Raw genomic sequence first — 16,527 nt, 5'->3', positions numbered from 1 at the left:
AGACCTAAACATTCAAGATGTAGTCATCACTTCCATAGCCTTATTGTAGTGAAATGTTCATAATAAGTGCACCTTAAAATTGCTAAAACCAAATAAAAAATATCAGAAACTTCACCTGAGCTTTAAATATAAATGACCACAAAAATAAAACCTTTGCAAATGTACATTGTGCAATTATTAACGTTCTCACTTTTCAAAGGAGAAAGCTGACACACACAGCTATCAAGCGACTTTGCAAATCCAAGTTGAGAGTGAACCCAGTTTTTAAAAAATTATTAGCATCAGAGCCTTTTCAGACCATCCGATCTCTATGATTTCACATTTGGACTAAAATGTTAAGGAATCCTCGTATGTGTATTTATCAGTTATCACTGTCCACTTAAGAAGAGATTGCAAATTCACAGCCTGGTTCTATGCTTGGAGGAAACGTAGAATAAGCATCATAGCAAGATGGACAACAGAGGGTGCCCTCCACTTTGTGCATAGGATGCATTGACTAATCATTTCCTGAATCATTACTAAGTGATGCTTCATAAAATTCTTGGCAACTGAGTGTTTTAAACTGCAACAGATGTGAAATGGTGAGTAATATACTTCCGTATTTTTCTCCCTAAAGGCAGTTGAAATTCAAATCATCAAAGTCAAAGCAAAGGCAAACTGACTATATTTAATTAAATGTTGATGCCAATGGAAAGCCTTATACAATATCTGGAGATGTTAACAAAGAAAACCTTGCAAAATGAAGTCAGGAGCTACTTGGTGTTAACTGATTTCCAAGTCAAGAGAGAGGGGCACAAGTAGTAGGCAAACTTCCACGCTGATAGTTAACAACTGACTTCCAGGGAAATGTCATTCTTAAACAGTGCCTTTGCTAATTGCTTATTTTAGATTTTTCCGCTAAGCAGAATTACAGATTCCTCCTACAATTTCCTAGGAAAACATTTACTTAAACCCTCCTTGACTTTTCTGTGCAATAACAATAAAAGGCATCACCTTCTGGTACTTAAGTTGAACAAAATGCTTTCAGCAAAGTCATTCTATATTTGCAATAAACTAATTTCACACAAAGGTTCAAAGTCCTCACGTATGGAAAAAGTAACCGACCATTTTCAATATGCTTTGGCAACAGATGCTTTTACAAGCAAAATGAAGCATAGAATCCACAGGTTTCAAATGAAGAACTTAACTGAAAATAATGTGAACAGCTGGCAAACTTTCTGATTTCCCCCAAGAGGCGCATGCTGAGAAGGCCATTGCAGTGTTTCTGCCAACCCTTCTAACCTTCCTACCACGACCACCAGGCTTCTAACACACATGCTAACCAAGAACTGGAATCTAAAACTTACTAGAATCTCTGACCAAGACCTGATATTTTGGGAGCTCCCTCAGGACTCTTGTTAACAGTTTTCCTGTCCAACCATGTAAATTTAATATTATCGATTATTTCAGACCAAGACCATTTATACCTCCAGTCCTTTTCCTTTATATTCAAAATCAAACAATGAATTTCTATTTTGTTATTTTTCAGATCCTCCCAGACATATAGCTCTATACACCAGTGATATAAGGAACTCTCCAGGAAATAGAGCAGAGGTTCTCAACCTTTCCATGGATAGGATTTTCTTTTCAATATCAAAAACTGCAGACTCTGCTTAGGATAATAGTTATATTTTTATTATCAGGTGTTAAGGACTTATAATGATGACAAAACATTATAAGGATCCAGTATCATGTTTAATGATTTATATTTCATCTAAAATATCAACATCTGCATGTATTTGAAAAGATATTTATTTCATAATAATGAGATTTATTTTTTTAAAGATTTTTATTTATTCATGAGAGACACAGAGAGAGAGAGGCAGAGACACAGGCAAAGCAAGAAGCAGGCTTGCCACAAAGAGCCCAATGTGGGATTCGATTCCAGACCCTGGGATCACGCCCTGAGCCAAAGGCAGGCGCTCAACCACTGAGCCACCCAGGCATCCCAATAATGAGATTTATATCCAAATGTTCAGAAATATTATAAAATATAGAAAAGACTTTGCAAATATTATAAAATATAACTCTACCCTCTAATTTTACTTTTCCCATTCTTTTCTCGAGAACACCAGTACTATTTTCCAGAGGATTCATTTTTTTCTTAAAGGTCTTTCTTGTATCAGTAGAAGATTCAAGAGTGTTACAGTCAGAAGTAAGGCTGTTTCCTCACTCAAGTTCAGTGGCTTCATCACACATATTACGGACCTAGGCAGAAAAGGCCAGATGATCCTTTAAGCTCCTCCAAACATGCTACTTCTCCCATCATCTCACTAATTGCAAGTAATAATATGCATCATTCACATCCTAGATGCAACCAAGTTCTCTTGATCCACTCAATCCATCCCCAAGTTATGCCTATGACTACTTTCCAGTCAAGCCCCTGGCTTCTCTCCTGAATAATTACTGAGTTGTCTTCCTATTCCTCAGCGTAGGCTAAATTCAGTTGCAGATCCCAATGCACATGAGTCCTGCGCCTCTACCCTTCTTACCTCCTGCAGCTAGTCTTAGCTACCTTGTTGATCATTGAAGACTCAGCAAATGTAACTTCCACTGTGAAGTTGCCTTAGTATCTCTAAAAGTATTTGCACTCATGGAATCTCTTGGATTGTAGTTTGCACGTAACACAGGGCAGGAACTGTATAATAATTAGTATAATCTATTCAATACACGTCCTTCAATGTTTGCCAGCAAATGTCTCCTAGCTTTTAATAGCTCTCTCAGATTGTACAAAATCAAGTTCAAGGAACTTAGGTCAAAACCTTTAATAAATGGCTCCAATCTATTTTTTCCATTCACATCACTCTACCATTGGCCAATAGCTGCCGACACTTTGCCAGTAGTTACCAGACATTTTAGTCACATGACTTTATTTTCTGTCTTTCAGATGTTTCTTTTTTTTTATTTTCACAGAACGCTATCATAATTTGGTTTATATATTTCCTATGATATATTTACTGATCCTTATACAACTTAGTCCTCTGAGCTTTCTCTTGAGATATTCCTCATATTTTTAACACAATTAAAATATTACTTCTTTCGTAGAAACATCTTTAATTTACCAGTCAGAATTTATTGTTTTTTTTTCTTCTGTGTCTTAGAATACTTCACGTATACTTCATTCAAAGAAGAAAATACAGAGTAGTCTGCGCCTTGCTGTGGTAACAAATAGAGGCTGAAATCTCAGCAGTTAGCCCAGTAAAGTTGATTTCTTGCTTTATAAAACCTAATGTAAGTCTGGTAACTTCCCAGGGTAGCTGTTCTCCATCAAATGACTTCATTAGTCACTGGGCTGTTTCCAGATTGTGTGTCTGCTAAGGCAACATGAGGCTTCCTCAATCATTTCAAGAGGGGAGAAGAAACTGGAAGGCCATGGAGGAACTTTTGCTGCCCCAACCCAAGGTGACATGTTCAGAATCCAGGGGCAAAATTAGGCACGGGATTCAACGTAATGCAAATAGGCCTACAAGAGAGAATAATGGGATATTATTGAGCACTCATATTAAGTACCAGAGACACTTACTTGCTTTACAGGTACTGATGGATTCACTTGTCTTCCTTTGCTAGACTGTGAGTTCCTTGAGGGAAAAGGAATTATCTTTTCATTTCAATACCCCAGAACTTCAACCAGTACCATGCTTTGAGAATGACATCAGAATTATTGTTAGAGCTGAATTAAATCACAAGGGAAAGAAGGCTGTGTTTAATCTCTGAGGAGAAGAAACAAAATCTGTTTTTGAGATGCCTGGGTGGCTCAGTGGTTGGTCATCTCTACCTTTGGCTCCGGGCATGATCCTGGAGTTCTAGGACTAAGTCCCACACTGAGTTCCTCCCTCTGCCTGTGTCTCTGCCTCTCTCTGTGTGTCTCTCATGAATAAAAAAATAAAATCTTAAAAAAAATTGCTCACATGATAGATTCTCCCTCTCATATGCAGAGTGGGGTTAACAAATAACATCTCCTTCAATTCCATTTTGAGCATCAAACATTCTGTTTTAAAGAATAGCAGAAGTTACTACGTGAATTATAATGGTTTTGATACTTTCTGAATATTTAGATTCCACAAATATTTATACTGCCTGAGAGGTTCATGCTACTGTATAGCTCCTATAGAAAGAAGGCTTCAGAGAAGTCACCTACAAGCTACTACATGGCCAGCTTGATTGAGAAGTTTACCCTTATTTTAAAAAATAGCAGTTATGGGATCCCTGGATGGCGCAGTGGTTTGGCGCCTGCCTTTGGCCCAGGGCGCGATCCTGGAGACCCAGGATCGAATCCCACGTCGGGCTCCCGGTGCATGGAGCCTGCTTCTCCCTCTGCCTGTGTCTCTGCCTCTCTCTCTCTCTGTGTGACTATCATGAATAGATAAATTTTAAAAAATTTTTTTTAAAAAATAGCAGTTATATAAACTCATAGATAAACTCATATGAACTACATAAAAAGTCCAACTTATCCAAATTAAATGCAGAGGTGTTTTAATGTCTATCCACTGAATCTACCTCTGTATCACATATTAAAATATAAAAATTATGATGATTAAGAAGTGATAAAATAGTGTTTCAAGTTTGCTAAAAAGATAATAACAATATAGTATAGGAGAAAGTGCCCCGAATTAAAAATTGGATGACTTGATTGTTTAATCTAAAACCCGTCACAGTAGCTTGTTTATAAAATAAGTATGTGGTGTTTAAGGTCACTTCTTAACCACCAATCTGTAACAATAGGAACTATCACTTATTGAACATCTATTATACTATTACTAACGTTTAATTTTTAATATAGAAATTTGTAGAGCAGCCTGGGTGGCTCAGCGGTTTAGCCGGCCTTCAGCCCAGGGCGTGATCCTGGAGACCCGGGATCGAGTCCCACGTCGGTCTCCCTGCAAGGAGCCTGCTTCTCCCTCTGCCTGTGTCTCTGCACCCACCCCCACTTCTGTAAGTCTCTCACCCCCACTTCTGTGTGTCTTTAAAATCTTAAAAAAAAAAAAAAATTTGTATAGGTGCCAGGCATTTTTATAGGTGCTATACATATTTCATTTATTCCTTTCACAAACCCTTAAGGTAGATACTACTATTATCTCCATTTTACAAATGAGGAAATTGAGGCACACAGACTTCAAGCAATTTGTTGTTCAAGGTTACATGGCTACTGTTAGATTAAAACTCCATCTGAACAATGTCTATACTCCTGACCACTATGCTTCACTTTCTTGCTAAGTGCCTCACCATATTATTTCATTTAATATTAAATGTTGTGGTGGTTTCAACTGCAAGTACTAGAGCGCCAACTAAAACTGACTTAAACAATATGCATATGTATTATCTCATATAAAATAACTTTTCCAGGGTAGTAATGTTATCAAAGTTTCAGCCTGTCCATCACTCTGCCCTGCTATACTCTGTGGGTCATCACAGTTGGAGATGACCATACCAAGCAAAGAAGACCAGCATGTTTGTCCATTAATATATTTTGGAGGAGAGATGACACTTCCCAGAAGAAACTCTGATAATTCCCTTAAGTGGCCAGGGCTGTTTTGACCAAAGGAGGGCAGAGAATATGAGAATTTGGTATTTGGAAACTGGAGGAGAGACAGACTATGATAGAAAATGTGTTGTGAAAGAAAAAGAGAGCATGTGCACTGTGGAAAGAGGTAAGCTGGAGAGGATGATAGGATAGCTATGGGTAAGTAAATATTACTACCTTATTTTATAATTGAGAAAGCAGACTTCAAGAAGTAAAAAACATGCACCAAGTTAGTGAATTGTTAAGAGACAGAGTTAGATTTAAATCCAGAGGGTAGTTGACAGTGTGAACTCCAACCATTATCCTACACTGATGCCTTATTAACCTGTAGCCTTTGCCATGATGTTTGCATTTATCTAATTTACTGGTGATTGCTACTTTGGTTTGTAATTTGGTATCTTCATAATATATTCCACTTCCTCTTCTCACAGAAGGCATCTTAGCTTTGATTATTACAGGAAACTTAGGCTACATTTTGTCAATATGCCATTCTATGTTATGGCTCTTGGTGTTTTTTAGTCCTGAAATCATATCTTGTGGTAATTCAGAGAAGATCAGATACAAGATCAAGTTACTTTTTGCCTGTGTAACCAGGACTGATACATCCTTTTAATTTTAAAAGAACACTGTATGAACATGAAACAGCATAGATGGTTAAAACGAGCTTTTTTATTTGTTTTTTTAAATCACATTAAAAAGTTATGTCATAAGCTTGTCATCTTACCTTAGAATTTAAGTGCTTTTTTCAAACATATTGTTACATAATTAGAATCATAGTTTATATTAACACTTGGTATCCCTATTTTTGCTTAATGTCACAATAAAAATAATATTATGCTTGCCATATGCACTTCAAAATAATCATTTAAATACACAATACTTCATCAATTAGATGCATTTACTTAATTATTCCCTAGTGTTGGACACTCTGTGTTTTCCATCATTTTGCTATTACAAGTGATGTGTGACACACGTCTCTGGGCATATTTTTGTATTATTTCCTTAGACCAGATTCCCAAAAGTAGAATGACTAAAAACAAGAACATCAAGGTTGTTTTGTTTTTCTGGGGAGGTCTTCATGGATTCTATCAAGTTACTTTCAGAAAAGATGGGTCAGTATACAGTGTGATTAGTAATGTATGGGAGCACTAATTTTCCTGTGTTCTCACCCTCAGTGTGATATGTATTTCTAGGTTGACACATTAAAATAAGCTTTCATTTGGTGATGCCAGAAAGAACTATAGCATTCTGCTTGTGGCTCATAGTTTAGGGGAGACAAAATAAACACAAATATCAATAAAACACTTGTGGATAGAGGTCTTATGTAATGAGAGAAACATGTTCTGATTATTGTGGAAGCTCATAAAGGGAAATAGTACTTGAAATACCTCTTTAAAGAGGGAAGAGAAGAAAGGTGGGTGAAGAAGGTATGGAAATTCTTGGTGTGATCAAGAGCACAGAGGGTTGAAATGCCGGGGCATATGGTAAGATATGCAGCTTGAAGTTACAGGAGAATGAGGTGGAAGTCAGAGAATGGGAGAAAGAATCCTAGTAAAGTAGAAAGCATAAGATTTTGGACAACATTATGTGACATAATAGGAAGCTGAGGTCTAATCCCGCAGATTATGGGAAACCACTGTGTGGTTTTAACAAAGGGGTGGATGCAATACAAACTTAAAAACAAAACAAAACAAAACAAAACAAAAACTGTGTTTCAATGAGGAGCCTAGAACAGTAGTGTCAGCATTACCTGGGAACATAGAAATGCAAATTTGTGGGTCCCACAGGACTTACTCAGTAAAAACTCCAAGAGAGGGACCTAACATTCTATATTTTAATAAGCACACCAAGTGAGTCTGATGTCCAATAAATAATAAAGTTTGGGAACTAGTGCCTTAAACTGACATTCTGACAGCTAGGTAGGAGGTGGCTTTAAGGGGGTGATGTTGAATGCAGGAAGGCCAATTAGGAGGCTGCCATAAAAGTTGAGTGGAAAAATAATGTGTCCTGATCTTGATCAGTGAGATTGAAACTAATCAGATTTAAATGAGTTTATGTTGGAAAAGGTAGACAGATTGAGAAATTTCGGCTATGGATCAGATATATGAATCATAAAGGGACAGGCTGAAGAAGAAACGTTCTTTAAGAAAAAGAAAAGATACAGTCAGGGAGGTAGGAAAAGGAAAGAGGAGGTTAAGAGCTACGGAAGCCAAAGCAGTAGAGAGCTTTGAGAGAGTCAGATGGAGAATAGTAATCCAAAAATACAAAGACTCAAAAGCATATATTAGGTTTTTCAATCAGGGCACTATTTTTAACCTTAGAGCAAGCAACACAGTATAGTCATAAAGATAGAATTAGACTGAAGGAAGCTGAAGAGGAAATGAGATTTGAAAGAATGCAAGAAATTTTGGTATCGTATTATGTTGGAGAATGCTGAATGTAAAAAAAAATAAATAAAAGTTAGCTCCTGAGGTTGGTAAATATTTTCTGCAAAGACCAGATAGTAATATTTTTGGCTTGTGGGCACATGATCTCTATGGCAAAGATGCAACAGTACTATTGTAGGGCAAAGAGCATCCACAGGCAATATATATCTATGAATGTGCATGGCTCTTCCCAACGAAACTTTATAAAACAGGCAGTCTGCTGGTGATGCATAATTTGCCAGTCCCTGCTGGGGTTCACTGCAGCATGTGCCACTAGGGCAGAGAGTGATAACACCTGTCATAAAAAGGCAAAGTTTAGATGCTTGCTGTCAGAATGAAGGAAAGTTTTATTTTTCTTCTTTTTTTGGTTTGCTTTTGTTGGTTTTAAGATGGAAACATAATGCACATATTTATAGGCTGGAAGGAAAGAGTATGTAGAAATGAAGATATTGGAGGATACACTAACTCTTTTATTTAACTAGATTAACTGAAGTGCTACTATGTTCCAAGCATTATTTTAGGTACTGAGAATAAATAAGAGACAAGGTCATTGCTCTCAAGGAAGTAAAAAAAAAAAAAAAAAAAAAGTCAACAAATAACACATAAATAAGGCATGCCAGATGATAATAATTACCATGAAAAACAATAAAACAGGTGATGTGATGGAGAAAGCCAGCTGGATTATTTTAGGTTTACAATAGGAAAGTCTTCTCTCAGGCAAATGTAGTTAAGCCTTGACATGAATGACTAGAAAATGGAGTAGGGAGAGGTGGTAACTAGTAAGAAAATACCTAACAAGGCAGAAGAAGAGGGGCCAAAATGACAAACTGAATTTTAATGGAGAAGACTACTCATCCTATTAGACAAAGAATAATGGAAAGGCTGAGAGCATTTAAGAGCAGAGATGGAGACAGTGAGAGGTTGAAGATTCATCATGAGATTTCCTGATGAACCAAAAGACAAAGTTATCCAACTAGAGTGGTTAGGACAGAGTCAAATAAAAGGTTTGAGTCGATTAGTGAATAATTAGGTGGTGAAGAAAAGGAAATTCACTAGACTCAAATAAAGAATGGGTTGTGGCAGTAAAGGTCCACCCTTATTGGATACATCTATGCAAAACACTGCCTGTAGGAGTGCTGCCAACACTTTCAGGAAGAGAGATGTGTGGCATGTTCTGCAGAGCATGTGGTGTACTTCAGACACACTTAGCCCTGCCCAGAGAACTGCATCCACGTCACATTCAAAGATTCAATTGTACAAGGTACAAATTTCCCAGGGTGATAAGCTCACTCAAGAGACTATATTTCAAGAAATGCATTCAAATACTACAAATTATGGAGGCAATTTACATCACCTAGCTTGGCCATTCATAGTTATTAAAAGACAATGCAATTGAGGCCCTATTTAATATTTTTAAAAAAATACTGGAAGCTGTTGTGGTTCACTGCAGCATTGTCATGGAATGGAGAGAATAATAACATCTGATATACAAAGGACATACTAGAAAGCTCACAAAATCTAAGAAAGGGGGAAATCAGAATAGGTTCAAAGTCTGGCAAATAGGATAAAGTGGGAGATCAGGCCTTGCCAATGGCAGTGAATGTAGAGTTTCATACTCTAAACTTTAGGGTGTCTTTGGGTAGAAAGAAGACACAAACCCTGACAAATGGAACTGAATTTTTTAGCTAAGTGAACCTTGAGAGTTGACCCTAGATTGTAGCATCCTAAAAATTTTAATTCCAAGAAAATCAAGGTTGAGATTTTATTTTTCCAACTGTTAGCTTGGAAGGAGTTGAAAAGAAAATCCTAGAGATGAATTCTGAAGAAATAAAACTTTGGGCATAGCATCAGAATAAGCTAACAGTCTCATCAATTGAAGGAGAGAAGGGGAATTCAGAAACTGATCTAAAAAGAAGACACAAAGAAAAAAATTTTGAGGGGAGGGAGGTAAAATATAAAAGTCACTTTCTGTTCCAGTGAGAGTAGAGCCATTATGGATTTTTCTGGAATGTTTGAAGTTTTGATGTTACTAGGAAGACAGCCCTGACTGTGCATGAGTGGATCCAGGATGCATCCCAACCTCTCAAACATGCTGAGGTCACCGCCCAAGGAATATTTTTACTCCTGGTCATAGAGAAGCCAGAATTTATTTTTAAACTTGACTAGCACATTGAACAAGAGCTACCCCTATACTGTTTTCGTGGTTCCTCCAGTGTCTAGGATTAAAGCCAATGGTTCTGCTACAAAAAATGGATATGAGACCAGGACAAGGTAGTGAATGACAATCAATCACAATGATCACATATTAAGACAGAATTAATTAGGTAAGAATTTCTATTACATCTAGGATTTTCTCTTACTCTATTGAGATTTCCTGCCTATTCTGGACTATTGATGATATATCAAATGGATTTATGTATCAAAAGGACACATTAGGGAAGCCTGGGTGGCTCAGTGGTTGAGTGTCTGCCTTTGGCTCAGGTCGTGATCCTGGGGTCCTGGGATCGAGTCCCTCATCGGGCTCCTGGCAGGGAGCCTACTTCTCCCTCTGCCTGTGTCTCTGCCTTTCTCTCCATATCTCTCATGAATAAATAAATAAAATCTTTTTTAAAAAGGACACAATTAAAAATCCTATATAGTCATATAGCATTGATGCAATAGGTCAGTGTATCTAAAATGTGTTCAATGGAGTATTGGTACCATGAGATATTAGTGGATATAATGAACAAAAGGATTCTGTGATCAAAATCCATGGGAACCACTAGGTTTAATAAAATCAAACACTTCCTTTATTGTAGGACTTTTCAGAGCCGTTGATATGCCAACTTTATCCTGGCTTTCCAAAGGAGGTACATAGAATAGAGTACTTATTGCTATCATTTGACCATGGGACACATTTTGTAAGTGTGGTTAATGGAATTAGTTTTTCATAAAACATATTTTATTAAAATTTTTTACATTGAAGGGAAAAAAAGATATTTAAAATGTATTCCAGTATCACCTTCTTTTCTATAGTGTCAGTGTATTGCTCATTCAAGACAAAAAATCCTAGAGAAAACTGCACCTCAACAGAGATATATACAAGGTGTCTGTAAAAGCCTCATTAATAACAATCTTAAAGTCCATCAACAGGAGAATGGACAAATATATTTTGATATATTCACACAAAGAAAAACTATACAACAAGGAATATCACCTCACACAGCAACAAGGTGAATCTTAAAAACACAACATTTAGTCAAAAAAGTCATGTTTCAGAAAACCATCTTTGTAAAACCATCTTTATAAGATCTGAATATTAATAAAATTAAATACTCTAGGTTAGGATACCTAATTAAATGATAAAACTATTTTTTAAGAAACAAGGGGATTGTTGGGCAGCCCCTGTGGCGCAGAGGTTTAGCGCCGCCTGCAGCCCAGGGTGTGATCCTGGAGACCCTGGATCGAGTCCCACGTCAGGCTCCCTGCATGGGGCCTGCTTCTCCCTCTGCCTGTGTCTCTTCCTCTGCCTCTCTCTCTCTGTGTCTCTATGAATAAAAAAAGAAAAAAGAAAAGAAACAAGGGGATTGTAAACACAAATTTAGGGTGGCTAGGGGAGGCAAAGGCATTGAATAAAAAAGGAACACACAGATAGATACAACAATAATGATAAGCCCTAGTTATTATTGGGGAATTATTCATGGGTATTCATTTTATTTTTATATTTCATAATACACATATGTGTTGCTGTTGCATGTATCAAATATATAATACAATTGCAATTTTAAAAAGCATATATTAAGCACTCAGTAAATATTTGTCTAATGATCAAAGTTATTAAGCCAATAGGGGTAACAAAGCAATAGAGCAGCCAACTAGACCGTTAAGGTGATTACTGATGACCAATGTCCAGAAAGATGTTAAGATCACAGAAGTCTTTGGTTGGGCTATAGGGTGGTAGGACCTAAAAACACCCAGTAAATTTGGGCAGCCCAGGTGGCTCAGTGGTTTAGTGCCACCTTCAGCCCAGGGCCTGATCCTGGAGACCTGGGATTGAGTCCCACGTCGGGCTCCCTGCATGGAGCCTGCTTCTCCCTCTGCCTGTGTCTCTGCCTCTCTCTCTCTCTCTGTGTCTCTCATGAATAAATAAATAAAATCTTTAGAAAAAAAAACAGTAAATTTTCTGGGATCCCCCAAAATGGAGGACTCAGATACAGACCTAGAATATTTAAATAAAATTAAGAAAAGTGATATTTCATACAAACCAAGATTCATTGGCCAATATTCTTATTTGACACATGTTTTACTTTTTAAAATAGTCAACTACCATAGAGCAAATCATATACCCAGTGATATAATTTATGATATAAATTTATATATATAAATTTGACAATAGAATCCCAATATTGGAGTGCTTTCTGAATGTCAACTTTTGCATCATTGTGGTCCATTATGATAAGATAAATTACTGTTTGGGTCATTGAATCTCTTCTCCTTTTTGTAAGATGGAGATATGTTCAGCCACAAAAAGCTTGTGATGCTGAGACTCCAGCTGTTTACTCAAAGAACCAGAAACCACAGCAGAACTAAATCATAAACAAAGTAAGGACAACGCTTTTGCTATCGCAAGCATCAAGACTTCCAAAAATGTGTTTTTTAAAATTAAGATATAATTGACATATAACATTATATTAGCTTCAGGTATTGGACATATTTCAATATACATATATATAGTGAAATAATCACCACATTAAGTCTAGTTAACATCCCTCACCAAACATATTTACAAGAAACTTTTTTGTTGTGGGAAGAACTTTTAAGATCGACTCTCTTAGCAGCTTTCAACATGAATAGATCTTGAAGGTATTATGCTAAGTGAAATAAGTCAGTCAGAGAAGATAAATATCATGATCTTACTTACTGTGGAATCTTAAAAAAAAAAGTGTTTGTTATTCAGTAAGTTGGAACCCTCAGTATTCAGGCTTCCTACCATAGTGGTTCCTTTTTTTTTTTTTTTTTTTTAAGATTTTATTTATTTATTTGAGAGAGAGAGCAGGAGTAGTGGGGAGGGGCAGAGGGAAAGAAAGAAGCAGACTCCCCACTGAGCACAAAGGCTGGCACTGGGCTCAATCCCAGGATCCTGGGATCATGATCTGAACAGAAGGGAGTTGCTTAACTGAGTCACCCAGGTGCCCTCTATAATGGTTCTTAAAATGTGCTCTCCTAGACCAGTAACATCAGCGTCACCTGGGAAATTGTTAGAAATGTAAATTCTTAGGCTTCACTCCAGACCTACTGAATCAGAAAATATGAAGACAGAGCCCACCAATCTCTGTTTTATCAAGCCCTTCAGTTATTTCTGACACTCATAAGGTTTCAGTTCTACTGCCCTAAAATAAATGAGAAATCCTCACATAAAAAATAACACTTCATTGGTTAGATTATTATTTTAGGTAGGGTACTCAGTGGTTCGTTTATCTATATATATATATTTTTTTTTAATTTCTTAATCAAGAGTTTGTACAGAATGGCTTCCATCCCAGCAATGACTCAAAGTTTTATCTGTCCTTACATATTTTGCCAACCAAACACGAGGGTATGATGTGAGCTTCCCAGGAACCCCTGGGGAGTATCCTACAGAGAAGGGTAAAGTAGAATTTTAAAACAAATTTAACAATAAATTCAAATGCTTGCATGAGTTTTTCCAAAATTTCAGATCTTCTGGGTGGAGGGGAAAATATCTCATTGTTGTGCTTCCCCAAGAGGCTAATGTGAGTGTGGAATTTTCTTTTAATTGTTAATGTTCAGGGTGGGCTATCTACGAGACAACTGGGTTAGTCTGGGGATGAAGATGAGACTAGCTCAATGTGGTTCATTCTCCTCTCAAAAACATGGAATATTATCCAAAGCAAATACAGACATTTAGGTTTCTTCCATGTATAAAAGAGATCTCCTTTTTCCTCAAGGAGCCTTGGGTTTGCAGAATAATTTATATAGAAAATTAGGAATTCCATGGGGAAAGGATACACATAATTTACAATAAAGGAAGAATATGGAAAAAAATTCTTGCCCAGGAAAGTTGACTTCAAGGGATCTATAAACAAGGGCTCCTAGCACACTTGAGAAACTATTTTAAGTTTTAAGAAGTTCTCAAAAGTTCCAAAGAACTCAGAAGTTCTAAAGCAAGGACATGAGAAAGAAGCATAGTGTTTGGAAGTATCCGAGAGGTAGCAAGAAGGAAGTACAGAATAGTGAGCAGAAAATAAACAAGCAATTTGACAATTAATTATGTATTACTTTAAGACATCTTCCTACTTTTAAATCTGTTGTTCTTGACTATGTTATTGTTTAGTGTCAGTGGGTGCTTGTGCTTTGTTTTCCCACTAAGCTAATAGGCAAAGACAACACTGCCATAGAAATGATCTTTACTTTCCATCACAAGACACTCAGAAAAAGTTGTAGTCAAGTGAATCTTTGCAAATCAAATTATAGTGTTCCATAGCTAAAATGCTATAACTGAGCAATAAATTCCTGTACAGTCTCAACATCAGATACATCATAGGCCTTAAGTTCAGAGATATGATTATCAGCCTCACTGATTCTTATTAGAACTGCCATTTTCTGCAACTTGAAAACATCATTCTTATTGCAGTCTATTTGAATAAACCCTCTGGAGTTAAATAGCATGCTGGTCCCAGATGATTTAGAAGGCCATAAAACTGTAGGACATTAGAACTAGAAGCTTAAAACTGTAGGACATTAGAACTAGAATCCATCTTATGTAATGCATCCATTGTGGTGATGAAGAAACTGAGACTGCCAAAGTCATACAGTTACCTGAAAAAGCTGGAATTTAAGAACAGATTTTGTGACTCATATCCAGTAAAAACAAAGCCTCTCCCCTCTCTTCTCCGTCATGGCTTTTACTACTCTCCACCTTTCTCACTATGTTCTGGCCACAGTATAATGGCTAGATTGCAAGGGCAGGTGTCCCTAGAGAACCATCAGAAGCCCAATAGACCTTTATGACCTAGCTTCAGAACTCATAAAGCACCACTTCCACCATAATCATCAAAATTCCAGAAAACAGGACCAACTCATGAAAGAAATGTCATAGTCACATTAAAAGAAGAGCATAAGGGATAGGAGATGCTGTTGTGATCATCTTTAGAAAACACAATCTGCTGCAGATTGAACACATATGTCTAATTTTGTTCCCTCTCAAAATTTCACTTGAACGATAATAAATTGATTCCCCACCCAAGGCATAAACCTACCGGCACAGGGAAAATGAAAAAAAGAAGCAAAAGCAACAAAATTTTAGAAGCTGGAAAGCAGATGTTCAACTGGCAAAAGACTTAAGAGAACCCAGAAAACTGAGTCTTAAACTAGCAATGGAGAAAGCTTCAAACTCATCAGATTTCTAACAGAATTTCCCAAGGGCTAAATATATAGTAGCATCAGATACCATTATAAGTGAGTAGAAAGAAAGAGCTAGAATAAGGGGGATTTTAAGTGCAGTCACATTTCTAGATTCCCCTTCCCGGATCTGGGCAGCCAAATGCCTGCACCTCATAAATCTTGCCCAACATTGGAGGCATGTTCTCTTAAAGGAATGAAACAGGGAGGGTTTAAGACACCTTTCAGGGTTGAAGACAAAGATAATATGATAAAAGAAAAAGAGGAGTCAAGTATGAACACTGATGACTGCGACCTCCAGCTCTCCTTTCCTAGTTGGTTTCCTGATAATGAGTAGCTAAGCCCCCATCCTCTAGACAAAGAACTAGAAACACTTTCTCTGGGTATCTGATCCTTTCAGGATATTATATCTAGAGATCATAAAACTAAAAGCTCAGCTACATCGTCCTACTGTGATGTTCACAGATGACATAATCCACTCATGTCTCAGAACTTCCAATTAATTTTTTTGGTACTTTAGAATGACCAGATATCTGAAGGAAGCCTGCCACAGGAAAAGTAGGAAAAAATAGAAAAAGCAGTTTGGAAGAAACAGACGGCGTAAAGAGGAGAGAATTTTAAAGATAAATGTTTTATTAATATCCAGTGAGTGTAAGAGGAGATATTTCAACTGTGGGAGAAAACGAACAGAATGTTATAATAAAAGAAACATCGTGAAAGCCAGAAGAGCTATAGCATATTAAAAATATGATAGAAAATAGGTTTACACAATCTCTAAGACAAAAAAAAAAAAAAAAATAGAGCAAAGTGTAAGTAGATGGTAATAACTTCCAGGTCATTTGACTTGGAGGGAGCTAATGCATTTGAGCTGGTAAACTGAAAAGCATAGATCTAACAAAATTGAATCAAATTAAAACCTAACAACTAATAGAAATAAAAATGTCTCTAAACACCAATTATAAAAAGCAAGAATATAAAGAAAACATTGACTTTATTGACTTTATATGGCATAACAAAAATGAGAGTAGCAAGAAATAATTTTAAATAAAGAAAACAAAAATAACAAGAAAATAAGACAATCCAGAAGGATAATACAAAGAAAATGGAAAAAAAAAAAAAAGCGTTCCAGAAATGGAAAACTGG

The 16,527-nt window shown here is 36.7% G+C and overlaps 2 long non-coding RNA genes across 3 annotated transcripts in view; one reads left to right on the top strand and one right to left on the bottom strand.

The window, feature by feature from the left end:
• LOC144292741 (uncharacterized) overlaps positions 1-16,527 on the top strand; it is a 223,676-nt gene that overhangs the window by 16,609 nt on the left and 190,540 nt on the right. The gene's annotated exons all lie outside the window — the stretch shown is intronic.
• Positions 3,092-14,953, bottom strand: LOC144290138 (uncharacterized). The gene is made up of 2 exons (XR_013357963.1): positions 14,803-14,953; positions 3,092-3,502 (listed from the first exon to the last, which is right to left on the bottom strand). It is a non-coding gene; the product is annotated as an uncharacterized LOC144290138 (long non-coding RNA).

Source organism: Canis aureus, chromosome 2, assembly GCF_053574225.1.
Source record: "Canis aureus isolate CA01 chromosome 2, VMU_Caureus_v.1.0, whole genome shotgun sequence".
NCBI lineage: Eukaryota > Metazoa > Chordata > Mammalia > Carnivora > Canidae > Canis > Canis aureus.
The sequence above is the reverse complement of the archived record's forward strand: the minus strand, read 5'-3'. Positions and strand labels throughout refer to the sequence as shown.